Source organism: Emys orbicularis, chromosome 2 (genome assembly GCF_028017835.1).
Source record: "Emys orbicularis isolate rEmyOrb1 chromosome 2, rEmyOrb1.hap1, whole genome shotgun sequence".
In the NCBI taxonomy this organism is placed as follows: Eukaryota; Metazoa; Chordata; order Testudines; family Emydidae; genus Emys; species Emys orbicularis.
In genome coordinates, this window is record NC_088684.1 from 37,320,387 (window position 1) to 37,327,753 (window position 7,367).

The following is a 7,367-nucleotide window of genomic DNA, read 5'->3' on the forward strand; positions in this document are numbered from 1 at the left end:
GAGACAAGGTGGGTGAGGTAATAGCTTTGATTGGACCAATAAAAGATATTACTTCACTCACCTTGTGTCTCTTATATCCTGGGACCTACACAGCTACAACAACACTACACACTGACTGTTCCTAGAATTCTAACATTGTAATGAATTTATGCTAGCTATAATTGTCAGTCCAGTCACCTTATGCTCCTCCATTCTCACATACCCTTTCTCTCCCAACATGTTTTCCTATCTAATAAAAATATAATACTTTTATTATAGGTAGGGTCCTGTATATCCTGTGCCCACAGAATTTGCCTCCATTTCACCTTCCAGTCCTGAGCAATCAGGCCTGGGGAATCAATCCTTTGCCACAGAATTGTGCTCCACAATCTAAAAAAAGTCTCTAGCCTTCATGATTGGAAAGAAAATGTTAAATACAAGAACCAAAAGTGGAAAATGACAGAAAAGGTGTTTTCTTCTTGCGCCTGCAGATTGCCTGACGTAATAATTTTGGAAGGCATGAACTGCCCCATTCAACTCAGTGAGTTGATCTTTAACAGCTAACATGTCCCCAACTCCCAGACTTTCACAGGTTCCAAAAGCCCCAACTGTACTCTAGCCACCTGTCAAAATCCCTTGATTCCTCCCTGACATCTTTTCTAATGCAGTTACATGTTACCAGTACAAAATTCTATGGTACCTTATAAATGTGGGGACAGCATAAAATAAATTTTAATTTAAAAATAAATAATGCAGGGGCTGCTCTGCTAATGATATTATTCATTTTCATCTTTAATTGATTTTAAAACTCTTTTGAATATAAATTAAATCGATGCAGAATTTTCAGACCTCCACACATGAATGCTGTAGAACCCAGGGTCCTTGCTGAAATGAATTCAACTTGCAGATGAATATAGAGGACCTTGACTTTAGGCATCGGGCAGTATCATGCCTCCTGCAGGAAAAACCAATGGAGTTCCATTTGTACCCTCTTATTGAGGGGGCTGAGTCTGTCCCTTCTCTCATTCTGGAGGGGAGACAGGAGACTCTTCTAACTCACAAATATCCTGAGATCCTACTGATAGCCAAACTCTCCTTTCTGCTCACCGGTTTCAGGGTGGTAGCTGTGTTAGTCTGCATCAGCAAAAACAATGAGGAGTCCTTGTGGCACTTTAGAGACTAACAAATTTATTTGGGCATAAGTTTTCGTGGGCTAAAACCCACTTCATCAGATGCATAGAGTGGAACATACAGTAGGGAGGTATGAATACACAGCATATGAAAAGATGGAAGTTGCTTTACCAAGTGTGGGGTCAGTGCTAACGAGCCAATTCAATTTAAGTTGGAAGTAAGCAATTCTCAACAGTTGACAAGACACAAAGGAGATAAAGTATAGGGGCTTCTGAAAGGTTAAATGGAGGAATGGGTGATATCACACTGCTTAAATTCAAACCCTTACCCTTTGGCACATTTTGAACCATTTCTATGGATTTTCATCTCCCTACCGTAAAGGGACCGATGTGGTCCAAAGACACTTTGCTACATTAAAAATGTGTTTTCATTTAATTCAGACAATTTAGCAAACTGAGTGAGTCTGGCACCCTGCAGACGTACAAGAAGAGACATACATGGTCGAGTGTCTGAGCACTAATGCCATTTATATGTTGTTTTCTTGTTGTTTCCAGGTGAAACAATGAGACATAATCTCTTGTGTGTGACTGTGCAATAATGACATGGTAGGTTAATTCTTGGGCATGAGACCAAATGCCAAGAGCCACCAACTACTGAACTGTTCCATAATGACTCAACATGTTCCCTGTATCTTTTTTTTCCATTTACCAATGTAACAGATTACGTCTTTAAATTCAAATAGAGACAAATAAAAAGATTCATTTTTGAAAAGTACTAAGAGAGGAAACTTTACCCTGCAAAGTGTAATTTTTGTACTGCCAAAATACATACACCTTGACCCCGATATAACGCGACCCGATATAACACGAATTCGGATATAACGCGGTAAAGCAGCGCTCCAGGGGGGCGGGGCTGCGCACTCCGGTGGCTCAAGTTCGATATAATGCGGTTTCACCTATAATGCGGTAAGATTTTTTGGCTCCTGAGGACAGCGTTTTATCGGGGTAGAGGTGTATTTTTACTGTTAAAATAAAGGCTTGATTCTCATTTACACTAAGGCCCCTTTACCCTCTCTGGCAATGTAAAAGGCCCTTAAAGTGGATGTAAATAAGGCATGCTGGCCAAACAGTATAAAAGGACCTTAGAGTAAATGAGAATCAGGCCGTCTCTGTTTAATTTCTACAGTAGATATACTTATTTCAGCAGGGGGAAAATGGCTACGGGCCTAATCATGCAAGCCCTCCACACATCGAATTCCCATGGCTTTTTGTTTTCCCATCTGTAACATGGGGATGCTAATGCTTCCTCACTTACCAGGGGTGTTGTGCGGATTAGTCAATATCTGCAGAGTGCTTTGGATATAAATTACTATGTTGATGAAGGAGATTCCTCAAACAGAAATGTCCTCAGACAGCCATCACTGCTCTCCTGGAAGACTGTCACCAGCATCTGAGGGGATGCGAAGGAGAATTCTGTGGGTGGAGGGCTTGCTAGGCTGGTCTCAGCATCCCTGATCAGAAACCTCACCAGTTAGTTATAACGCTACTTTGTATTTCTATGGTGGTGATTAGAGCTGGTTGAACCGTAGGAGTTCTGTTCTATGTAAGTTCCCATATTTCCAATCTCCTTTCATCCCCAAATTGGAACAAAATGTCAACATTTCCCATAGAATGCCGTTTCCAAAATTTTTCATTTCAGAAATATCAGAACGACCTTATGAAATGTTCCCTTTCTATAAGGTCAAAGAGCTTCATTTCAACTTTGTCATTTCAATTATATTGTATTATAAACGTCTAAATGGTAATGTCTAAATGAAGCACTTCCCTAATTTTTCATCAAAATTTGACAAAAATTGATACATTCCCACAAAATGTTTCAATTTAATCAAATCAGCATTTTCCACCAGCTCTAATGAAGATGAATTATTACTTACCACCTATTACGATGTCATTCTTCACAGCAGTAATTGGACACGCTACAAAATTAAAGGGATATTCCTTCAAAGGGATAATTCCCCTCTCCCTCATTTAGCCATTTTCTGTAATATTTGCATCCAAACCATGTTACAATATGTCTGCTTCCTCCTATATAGACAGAAAAAGATACATGTTATAACTCTGTTAGAGAAACCTCTTTAGTCTCTGGTTCCTTAATGTGGTTATAACTTTTCTTTCCTGTTCACACACAGGCATGAACAATCCCTGTTATAACATAGTTTGTCCACAGGGCTTAGTTATAGGCCATATCTACACTAGCCTCAAAGCAGATCTAGACAACATGGTGGTTAAAGTGCAACAGCTGCTAGTGCCTGGTCTGCTCTAGTGCTATCATCATTGTCACCACCAATGGAGCACCAGTGGTAGCGATGGTAGGCAACATTAAGGAACAAAGCCTATTCTAGACCTGGCCAGTGTGATCAGATCCTGGTGGTACTTCCAGGAGAACAGTGTCAGGTTCATTCCAGAATGGTTACTTGGGGTAAACACCTTCATAATCATAGCACTTTACATAATTAACTAATGCTCACAACACCCATATGCATTGCTAAGTACTGTGGTCCCCATTTTAGAGATGTTGCCATCATGGTAAGCCCAACATTTTTAAGATGCCTCTAATTTTGGGTCCCTACTTTTAGACACTGGGATGTCTAAAGCTGAAAATACAAAATTGAGGCATCCCAAATCAGAATCCATTTCTGAAACTTTGGCCCTAAGCAACTTGCTCAAGACCACACAGTGAAGGAGAGGTAACTCTAAGGCAAAGCCAGGTGAATTTAAAATGGCTAATTATATCAATGTGTTACTGGACTGGTGGAAAAAACTGCCTGAAACAGCTGTGTGAAGTGTTACTATTCAGGGTTAATTCAAGTGATTTTTTTTTTCTTCTGGGAGTAATCATCAAGTTAAATGGCTTAATAATAGAAATTAGACAAATATTTCTTCAGAGAAAATAATGTAATCCAGAACATGGTTTCCTTCCCCAAGGAAGCCATGCAATCTCTCTTATGAGGAGAGAAAGGTAATTTTAATTTATTTTATTATAAAATTGAGTGGAGAAATTAAAGAGTCTGATTGAATGGCAAGTATTCCCAGCCAACTGTGCCTACAAAAAGCACAGTTCATAGCAAGGGACCCTGCTAGCCAGGTCTAAATTAGTACATCCATAAAAGAGCTGAAAGGTAGCAGAAAATTGCTATGCTTACTATTTTGACTTAATTTTAAATTGCTGTTGAATTCTCCTATTAAAGAAACTGTGCCACAGGTCTGATCTTTTTGAAGGCTGTAGCACAGTTATATAATTGTTTGGCGCTCTCTGTCACATTTTGCATTGTTTGGTCAGTATCTTGGCTTTTTTCCATAAGAAAGTTTAAAAAAAAAAATTCAAATTTTGTTCAAAAATGTGTTTTTGATGAAAAATTCAAGATGACAATTTTCTTTAAAAAATGATTTTTCCAACTCCACTCTCCTTGCTTCTCTTCCAAGGGAGGGGGGTAAGAGTGGGTTCTTTCCTCCACCATTACCCCCCAAATCTTTTTCAGAGTCATTGCTTCTCAGGATAGAGTCCCCCTTTCTGTAACTATAGCTTATATTCTTTGATCCTAGATGTGTAATTTTGTATTTGCCTGTATTAAAACTTGTATTGTTTGTTTCTGCCTAGCTTACCAAACAATCCAGATCAATTTATTTCAGTGATCTATCCTCTTCATTATTTACTCATCATTTTTTTAAATGAAAAAAGTCTACAAAATTGACCAGCTCTAATAATTAGACTAGATGACCCTTGCAGTCCCTTCTGACCCTATGGTTCTAAGAATAACCATCCCCAATCAGCATTGTACTTATTCCAGGTGTTAAGTTTAATCAGGTTGCTCAATTTAAAAGTCCCATATCATGTGACTGGCATATAGATCTCTTTATGCAATTCATTTGATACTAGTCTCTAGAACAGTGGTGGGCAACCTGGGGCCTGCACACGGCCCATCTGGGTAATCCTCTGATGGGCCGCCAGACAGTTTGTTTACCTTTGCATGGCCACCCACAGCTCCCAGTGGCTGCAGTTTGCTGTTCCCGGCCAGTGGGAGCTGCAGGAAGCTGCGGCCAGCACATCCCTGCGGCCCGCGCCGCTTCCTGCAGCTCCCATTGGCCGAGAACGATGAACCCCGGCCACTGGGAGCTGCGGACGACTGTGCAAAGGTAAACAAACTGTCTGGCGGGGCGGCCTGCCAGCAGATTACCTGACAGACGGCGTGCAGCCCGTGGGCCGCAGGTTGCCCACGACTGCTCTAGAATGTATCTTCATTGCAGAGAGAGTCTGGACAATCAGCCACTCTGCAAAGCCCTACATGAGCTACCTTGTCCTCAGCAGTTCTGTGCTCCCCCCTGTGTATCGCTAGGACTTCTGGGAACACACTGCATGGGTCTTTGTGTTGTAGGAGGGTGATCCCCTCTGTGATTCTTTCCCAGTGGATTGTGGGAATTTGTCTGTCATTCTCATTCTGGGCACTGGAGGACTATTGCCACTTGAGTAGCTTAGTCTGTGTCCTCATTGCAAGGTGGGCCAATTACCAGCACAGGTGAAAGTGGGACCTGGCCTCTAACTCTCCCCAGCAGTGGTGCCAGCTAGCCCAGCTTGAAAACATGACTTGACTCAGGTGAGAGGTTTTTGTGTGTTGATGGGACTCAGGAGTGGCGGTTAGTGGCAACGCCTGAATAAGAACCGAGGCTAATGCAGCAGTGAAAACATAACCAACATGCTTGCATAACACTAAAGTCTACACAGGCAGAAACAAACCATGTCAAAACATTGCTGGAGCTCCAATATGGTTATAATGGCAATAGAGATGGGACCTTAAACCCTGCCTTCACCATGGTAAGAATGGTGCCAGCAATGACTACATCTAAACCTGGTGGCTGTTAGCAAGGCTGTAGCATGATTTCCCTGAACAGCATGAAGAGGGTCTTTACTGATAACCTAGTTATGAGGGTGTCACAGATGGTAAGGCCTGGTCTACACTAGGAGCTTATATCGAATTTAGCGCCGTTACATCGAATTAACCCTGCACCCGTCCACACCAGGAAGCTACTTAGTTCGAAATAGAGCTCTTTTAAATTCGACTTCTGTAATCCTCGAAAACGAGAGGAGTAGCGCTAAATTCGAAATGGCAATATCGAATTAGGCTAGGTGTGGATGGAAATCGACGGTAATAGCTCCGGGAGCTATCCCACAGTGCACCACTCTGTTGACGCTCTGGACAGCACTTCGAGCTCGGATGCTCTGACCAGCCACACAGGAAAAGCCCCGGGAAAATTTGAATTCCTTTTCCTGTCTGGCCAGTTTGAATCTCATTTTCTGTTTGGACAGCGTGGAGAGCTCAGCAGCACTGGCAACGATGCAGAGCTCTCCAGCAGAGTTGGCCGTGCAATCTAATAGAAAGAGGGCCCCAGCATGGACTGATCGGGAAGTCTTGGATCTCATCGCTGTGTGGGGCGATGAGTCCGTGCTTTCAGAGCTGCGCTCCAAAAGAAGGAATGCAAAGATCTACGAGAAGATCTCTAAAGCCATGGCAGAGAGAGGATACAGCAGGGATGCAACGCAGTGCCGCGTGAAAATCAAGGAGCTGAGACAAGGCTACCAAAAAACCAAAGAGGCAAACCGACGCTCCGGATCCCAGCCCCACACATCACGTTTCTACGAGGCACTGCATTCCATCCTAGGTGCGGCCGCCACCATTACCCCACCAGTGACCGTGGACTCCGAGGATGGGATATTGTCCACGGCCGGTTCCTCCTCGGAAATGTTAGGTGACGGGGAAGATGAGGAAGGAGATGAGGAGGACGAGGCAGTCGACAGCGCTTGCACCGCTGATTTCAACGACAGCCAGGAGCTCTTCATCACCCTTACCGAGATCCCCTACCAACCGTCCACAGCCCTTACCCCGGACACCGAATCAGGGGAAGGATCAAGCAGTGAGTGCTTTAAACATCTAAACATTTCATTTTAACATAAGTGGAATATTTATATTGTTAAGAATGGGCTTTTCAGTCACTCATTTAAACATAGAAACTTTTATTTATAACAAAACAGGAATATTAACTATATTAGTAATTTGTTGTTCATGATTTAGTTGGCTTATAGTGAACTATTTACTCCTAACTATGTATAGAAAATCAAGTACTGTCCGGATATTCATGATTAGTCCACCACAGGACGCTCCACTCTGTAGTCCGTAATGCTGAACTTAAATGAAAAGGCGGTCA